Genomic DNA, 8,090 nt, shown 5'->3' with positions numbered 1-8,090 from the left:
CGGGCCCACTTGATGAGTGTTTGGGCTGAGCTAAGGGTGTCTCCATGTGCTAGTACTCCTTAGAGGTGTTGAACGCTGGCTTAGGATTCCCTTTTGGGCGTTGGACGCCAGCTGCGCCCCTGTGGGCGCTGGACGCAAGGAATGGGGCTGGTAGCTGGTGTTGAACACCAGTTTTGGGGCTTCATTTCGAAAGCAAAGTATGGGCTATTATATATTTCTGGAAAGTTCTAGATGTTAGCTTTCCAGAGACACTGAGAGCACGCCATTTGAACTTTTTCAGCTCTAGAAAAGCTCTTTCGAGTGCACAGAGGTCAGATCATGTCAGTATCTGCAATGCTTTCTCTGTCTCTGAATCAGACTTTCGGTCAAGCTGCTCAATTTCAACCAGAAAATACCTGAAATCACCATAAAACACACAAACTCAAAGTAGAATCCAAAAAGTGAATTTTGCACTAAATTCTATGAAAACATAGTAAAACTTAAACAAAACATAATGAAAACTATATGAAAATGATGTAAAAAAGCGTATAAAATATCCGTTCATCAGTCTCCATGTCCTAGGACTTCTTAGGGCGTTGAATGCTGGCTTGGGACTCCCTTTTGGGTGTTGGACGCCAGCTGCTCCCCTGTGGGCGTTGGACGCCAGGAATTGGGTTGGTGACTGGCGTTGACTGCCAGTTTTGGGCCGTCATTTCCAAAACAATTGGTACACAAAATCGTGAGTTCACAGTTTTCTCACAACTCCGCGTAGCTGACCAGCAAGTGCACTGGGTCATCGTCGATCCCACGGAGATTGTCAGCTTGAAGCAAGCTATGGTCATCTTGTAAATATCAGTCAGGCAGATTCAAATGGTTATGAGGTAATTTTGATGATTAAAAGAAAAATAAAACATAAAATAGGATAGAGATACTTATGCAATTCATTGGTGGGAATTTCAGATAAGCGTATGGAGATGCTTTGTTCCCTCTGAGCCTCTGCTTTCCTATTGTCCTCATCCAATCATGCGTACTGGTGGACGGAATTGTGATCAACAATATTGGCTTTTTGGTATGTGCATTTATTAACTCAGCACTTTCTTTCCACAACTCCGTTCAACTAACTAGCAAGTGTACTGGGTCGTCCAAGTAATAAACCTTACGTGAGTAAGGGTCGATCCCACAGAGATTGTTGGTATGAAGCAAGCTATGGTCACCTTGTAAATCTCAGTTAGGCAGATTAAATTGGCTTATGGTTTCGAAAATTAATAATAAAATAGAAAATAAAAAGGGATAGAAATACTTATGTAAATCAATAGTGGGAATTTCAGATAGGTGTATGGAGATGCTGTGTTCCTCTTGAAACTCTACTTCACTATTCGCTCTTCCTTCAATCCTTCTTACTCCTTTCCATGGCAAGCTATATGTAGGGCATCACTATCATCAATGGCTACTTTTAATCCTCTCGGGAAAATGGTCCTATGCGCTGTCACTGCACGGCTAATCGTCTGGAGGCATCACCCTTGGTTGATAGCTACATCCCATCCTCTCAGTGAAAATGGTCCAAATGCTCTGTCACAGCACGGCTAATCATCTGTCGGTTCTCAATCAGGTTGGAATAGAATCCATTGATTCTTTTGCGTTTGTCATCACGCCCAGCCTTCAGGAGTTTGAAGCTCGTCACAGTCATTCAATACCGGAATCCTACTCGGAATACCACAGACAAGGTTAGACTTTCCGGATTCCCAGGATCCTACTCGGAATACCACAGAAAAGGTTAGACTTTCCGGATCCTCATGAATGCCGCCATCTATCTAGCTTATACCACGAAGATTCTGTTGGGAAATCTAAGAGATATGTGCCCGGCCTAAAGTAGAACGGAAGTGGTTGTCAATCACGCGCGTTCATAGGTGAGAATGATGATGAGTGTCATGGATCATCACATTCATCAAAGTGTTGTGCAACGTATATCTTGGAATAAGAATAAGAGAGAATTGAATAAAAAGTAATAGTAATTGTATTGAAACTTGAGGTACAGCAGAGCTCTACACCCTTAATCTATGGTGTGCAGAAACTCCACCGTTGAAAATACACAAGTAAAAGGTTCAGGCATGGCCGAATGGCCAGCCCCCTGAGTGATCAAGAGACCGAATAATCAAAGGCTAAACAGTCAAGAGATTAAACTGTCAAAAGATGTCTAATACAATAGACTAGCTCCTAGGGTTTACATGAGTAAGTAATTGATGCATAAATCCACTTCCGGGGCCCACTTGGTGTATGCTTGGGCTGAGCTTGATCAATCCACGAGCTGAGGCTTCTCTTGGAGTTGAACTCCGAGTTATGACATTTTTCTGGCGTTTAACTCTAGACAGCAGCATGTACTTGGCGTTCAACGCCAAGTTACGTCGTCAATTTCCGAATAAAGTATGGACTATTATATATTTCTGGAAAGCTCTGGATGTCTACTTTCCAACGCCGTTGAGAGCGCGCCATTTGGAATTCGGTTGCTCCAGAAAATTCATTTCGAGTGCAGGGAGGTCAGATTCCAACAGCATCAGCAGTCCTTTTGTCAGCCTTTTTCAGAGTTTTGCTCAAGCCCCTCAATTTCAGCCAGAATTTACCTGAAATCACAGAAAAACACACAAACTCATAGTAAAGTCCAGAAATGTGAATTTAACATAAAAACTAATGAAAACATCCCTAAAAGTAGCTTGAACTTACTAAAAACTACCTAAAAACAATGCCAAAAAGCGTATAAATTATCCGCTCATCACAACACCAAACTTAAATTGTTGCTTGTCCCCAAGCAACTGAAAATCAAATAGGATAAAATGAAGAGAATATACTGTAAATTCCAGAATATCAATGAATATTAATTATAATTAGATGAGCGGGACTTGTAGCTTTTTGCTTCTGAACAGTTTTGGCATCTCACTTTTTCCTTTGTAGTTTAGAATGATTGGCTTCTCTAGGAACTTAGAATTTTGGATAGTGTTATTGACTTTCCTAGTTAAGCATGTTGATTCTTGAACTCAGCTACTTATGAGTCTTGGCCGTGGCCCCAAGCACTTTGTTTTCCAGTATTACCACCGGATACATAAATGCCATAGACACATAACTGGGTGAACCTTTTCAGATTGTGACTCAGCTTTGCTAGAGTCCCCAGTTAGTGGTGTCCAGAGCTCTTAAGCACACTCTTTTTGCTTTGGATCACGACTTTAACCACTCAGTCTCAAGCTTTTCACTTGGACCTTCATGACACAAGCACATGGTTAGGGACAGCTTGGTTTAGCCGCTTAGGCCTGGATTTTATTTCCTTGGGCCCTCCTATCCATTGATGCTCAAAGCCTTGGATCCTTTTTACCCTTGCCTTTTGGTTTTAAGGGCTATTGGCTTTTTCTGCTTGCTTTTTCTTTTTCTTTCTATTTTTTTCGCCATATATATTTTTTTTCCGCAAGCTTTCTTTTTCACTGCTTTTTCTTGCTTCAAGAATCAATTTTCATGATTTTTCAGATTATCAATAACATTTCTCTTTGTTCATCATTCTTTCAAGAGCCAATAGTTTTAACATTCATAAACAACAAGATCAAAAATATGCACTGTTCAAGCATTTATTCAGAAAACAAAAAGTATTGTCACCACATCAATATAATTAAATTAAATTCAAGGATAAATTCGAAATTCATGTACTTCATGTTCTTTTGAATTAAAACATTTTTCATTTAAGAGAGGTGAAGGATTTATGGATTTTATTCATAGCTTTAAGACATGGTTACATACTAATGATCATGAAAAAAAGGACACAAAACATAGATAAACACAACATTAAAAACCAAAAACAGAAAGAAATAAAGAACAAGGAATGAATCCACCTTTAGTGGCGTCTTCTTCTTGAAGGACCAACAATGTCCTTGAGCTCTTCTATGTCCCTTCCTTGCCTTTTTTGCTCCTCCCTCATTGCTTTTTGGTCTTCTCTTATTTCTTGGAGAATGATGGAGTGCTCATGATGTTCCACCCTTAGTTGTTCAACATTATGGCTCAAATCTTCTAAGGAAGTGTTGAGTTGTTCCCAATAGTTGTTGGGAGGAAAGTGCATCCCTTGAGGCATCTCAGGGATTTCTTGATGATGAGCTTCCTCATGCATCTCTTGAGAACCGTGAAGGGTCTCTCTTGCTTGCTCCATCCTTTTCTTGGTGATGGGCTTATCCTCTTCAATGGAGATGTCTCCTTCTATGATAACTCCAGCTGAGTAACATAGATGGCAAATAAGGTGAGGAAAAGCTAGTCGTGCCATGGGTGAGGGCTTGTCGGCTATTTTGTAGATTTCATTGGAGATTACCTCATAAACTTCTACTTCCTCTCCAATCATGATGCCATGAATCATGATGGCCCGATCCACAGTAACTTCAGATCGGTTGCTAGTAGGAATGATGGAGCGTTGAATGAACTCCAACCATCCTCTAGCTATAGGCTTAAGGTCCAGTCTTCTTAGTTGGACTGGCTTGCCTTTGGAGTCTCTCTTCCATTGAGCTCCTTCCACACATATGTCCATAAGGACTTGGTCCAACCTTTGATTAAAGTTGACCCTTCTAGTGTAGGGGCATTCATCTCCTTGTATCATGGGCAAGTGGAATGCCAACCTCACATTTTCCGGACTAAAATCTAAGTATTTCCCCCGAACCATTGTGAGATAATTCTTTGGACTCGGGTTCATACCTTGATCATGGTTCCTAGTGATCCATGCATTGGCATAGAACTCTTGAACCATTAAGATTCCGACTTGTTGCATGGGGTTGGTTAGGACTTCCCAACCTCTTCTTCGAACTTCATGTCGGATCTACGAATACTCATTTTTCTTGAGCTTGAAAGGGACCTCAGGAATCACCTTCTTCTTTGCCACAACATCATAGAAGTGGTCTTGATGGCTCTTGGAGATGAATCTTTCCATCTCCCATGACTCAGAGGTGGAAGCTTTTGTCTTCCCTTTTCCTTTTCTAGAGGATACTCCGGCCTTAGGTGCCATTGATGGTAATGGAAAAACAAAAAAATCTTATGCTTTTACCACACTAAACTTAAAATATTGCTCGCCCTCGAGCAATAGAAGAAAGAAGAGAAGAAGAAGAAGAAGAAGAGAATATGGTAGAGAGGGAGAGATGTAGGTTTAGCTAAGTGGGAGAAGAGGGGTTTGTGGTGTGTGAAAATGAAGTAGAATGGAAGGATATTTATAGGGAGAGGGGGTAGTGTGTATTTGGCCATGTAGGGTGGGAATGGGTGGGAAAGTGTTTTTGAATTTGTGAAGGTAGGTGGGGTTTATGTGGAAGAGTGGATGGATGTGAGTGGTGAAGGGGGTAATTGGGAAGAGGAATTGAGGTGATTGGTGAAGGGTTTTGGGAAGTGTGACATGGGGAAGAGTAATCACAAAAACTAGGATTAGGAGGTAAGGTGGGAATATGGTAGGTGGGGATCCTGTGGGGTCCACAGATCCTGAGGTGATCCTGTGGGGTCCATAGATCCTGAGGTGTCAAGGAATTCCATCCCTGCACCAAATAGGCATGTAAATTGCCTTTGCACACCATTCTGGCGTTTAAACGCCGTGTGGTGCACATTCTGGGCGTTCAACGCCCATGTAAAGCATGTTTCTGGCGTTGAACGCCAGTTTCATGCTTGTTACTGGCGTTCAGCGCCAGCTTTTCTTCTCTGGGCACATTCCTGGCGTTCAGCGCCAGAATGTTGCTTGTTTCTGGCGTTCAGCGCCAGAATGATGCTTTGTTCTGGCGTTGAACACCGGCCAGATGCATCTTACTGGCGTTGAACGCCAGCCTGTGCTTCCTCTAGGGTGCGAATTTTTTTTTTCTGCTGTTTTTGACTTTGTTTTTAATTTTTTTTTTATTTTTTCGTGACTCCTCATGATCATGTACCTAATAAAACACAAAATAACAATAAAATAGAATAAAATAAAAATTAGATAAATAAAATTGGGTTGCCTCCCAACAAGCGCTTCTTTACTGTCAATAGCTTGACAGTGGTTCTCATGGAGCCACAAGGTGATCAGGTCAATGTTGTATAGTGCCAACACCAAACTTAGAGTTTGGATATGGGATCTTAACACCAAACTTAGAGTTTGGTTGTGGCCTCACAACACCAAACTTAGAGTTTGACTGTGTGGGCTCTTCTTGACTCTGAACTGAGAGGAGCTCTTCATGCTTATTCTCTTTTGTCACAGAGGGATGGCCATGTGCCTTAAACACAAGGTAGTCCCCATTCAATTGAATGACTAATTCACCTCTGTTGACATCTATCACAGCTCCTGCTGTGGCTAGGAAAGGTCTTCCAAGGATGATGCAATCATCCTCTTCCTTCCTAGTGTCTAAGATTATGAAATCAGCAGGGATGTAAAGGCCTTCAACCTTTACTAACACGTCCTCTACTATTCCATAAGCTTGTCTCAATGACTTGTCTGCCAATTGTAATGAGAACAAGGCAGGTTGTACCTCAATGATCCCCAACTTCTCCATTATAGAGAGTGGCATAAGATTTATCCCTGACCCCAGATCACACAAAGCTTTTTCAAAGGTCATGGTGCCTATGGTACAAGGTATTAAGAACTTGCCAGGGTCTTGTTTCTTTTGAGGTAGAGTTTTCTGAATCCAAGTATCTAGTTCACTAATGAGCAAGGGAGGTTCACTTTCCCAAGTCTCATTACCAAACAACTTGGCATTCAGCTTCATGATAGCTCCTAAGTATTGAGCAATTTGCTCTCCAGTTACATCTTCATCCTCTTCAGAGGAAGAATATTCTTCAGAGCTCATGAATGACAGAAGTAGATTTAATGGAATCTCTATGGTCTCTATATGAGCCTCAGATTCCTTTGGATCCTTAATAGGAAACTCCTTCTTGCTTGAGGGACGTCCCAGGAGGTTTTCCTCCTTAGGATTTTCGTCCTCCTCCTCCCTTGTGCATTCGGCCACATTGATCACATCAATGGCCTTGCACTCTCCTTTTGGATTCTCTTCTGTATTGCTTGGGAGAATACTGGGAGGAGTTTCAATGACCTTCTTACTCAGCTGGCCCACTTGTGCCTCCAGATTTCTGATGGAGGATCTTGTTTCATTCGTGAAACTGAAAGTGGCTTTCGATAGATCAGAGACTATATTGGCTAAATTAGAAGTGTTTTGTTCAGAATTCTCTGTCTGTTGCTGAGAAGATGATGGATATGGCTTGCTATTGCTCAGCCTATTGTGTCCACCATTGTTAAAGCCTTGTTGAGGCTTTTGTTGATCCTTCCATGAGAAATTTGGATGATTTCTCCATGATGAGTTAAAGGTGTTTCCATAAGGTTCACCCATGTAATTAACTTCTGCCATGGCAGAGTTCTTAGGATCATAAGCTTCTTCAGAAGCTGCCTCTTTAGTACTGTTGGATGCATGTTGCCATCCATTCAGATTTTGAGAGATCATGTTGACCTGTTGAGTCAACACTTTGTTCTGAGCCAATATGGCATTCAGAGCATCAATTTCAAGAACCCCTTTCTTCTGAGGTATCCCATTATTCACGGAATTCCTCTCAGAAGTGTACATGAATTGGTTGTTTGCAACCATATCAATGAGTTCTTGAGCCTCTTCAGGCGTTTTCTTTAGGTGAATAGATCCACTTGCAGAATGGTCCAATGACATTTTCGAAAATTCAGAGAGACCATAATAGAATATATCTAATATGGTCCATTCTGAAAACATGTCAGATGGACATCTTTTGGTCAGCTACTTGTATCTTTCCCAAGCTTCATAGAGGGATTCACCATCTTTTTGTTTGAAGGTTTGAACATCCACTCTCAGCTTGCTCAGCTTTTGAGGAGGAAAGAATTTATCCAGGAAGGCTGTGACCAGCTTATCCCATGAGTCCAGGCTATCCTTGGGTTGTGAATCCAACCATATTCTAGCTCTGTCTCTTACAGCAAAAGGGAAAAGCATGAGTCTGTAGACTTCAGGATCAACTCCATTCGTCTTTACAGTCTCACAGATCTGCAAGAACTCAGTTAAAAACTGATAAGGATCTTCAGATGGAAGTCCATAAAACTTGCAGTTTTGTTGCATTAAAGCAACTAGTTGAGGCTTAAG

The 8,090-nt window shown here is 41.5% G+C and overlaps 1 non-coding gene across 1 annotated transcript; it reads left to right on the top strand.

Annotated features, from left to right (window-relative positions):
• Positions 1-7,707: 7,707 nt before the first annotated feature.
• LOC130942686 (small nucleolar RNA R71) lies at positions 7,708-7,811 on the top strand. Its single transcript, XR_009071249.1, has one exon. It is a non-coding gene; the product is annotated as a small nucleolar RNA R71 (small nucleolar RNA).
• The last annotated feature ends 279 nt before the right edge of the window (positions 7,812-8,090 follow it).

This window comes from Arachis stenosperma, chromosome 7 (assembly GCF_014773155.1).
Source record: "Arachis stenosperma cultivar V10309 chromosome 7, arast.V10309.gnm1.PFL2, whole genome shotgun sequence".
NCBI lineage: Eukaryota > Viridiplantae > Streptophyta > Magnoliopsida > Fabales > Fabaceae > Arachis > Arachis stenosperma.
Note: the sequence above shows the minus strand (reverse complement) of the source record. Positions and strands in the feature narration are given on the sequence as shown.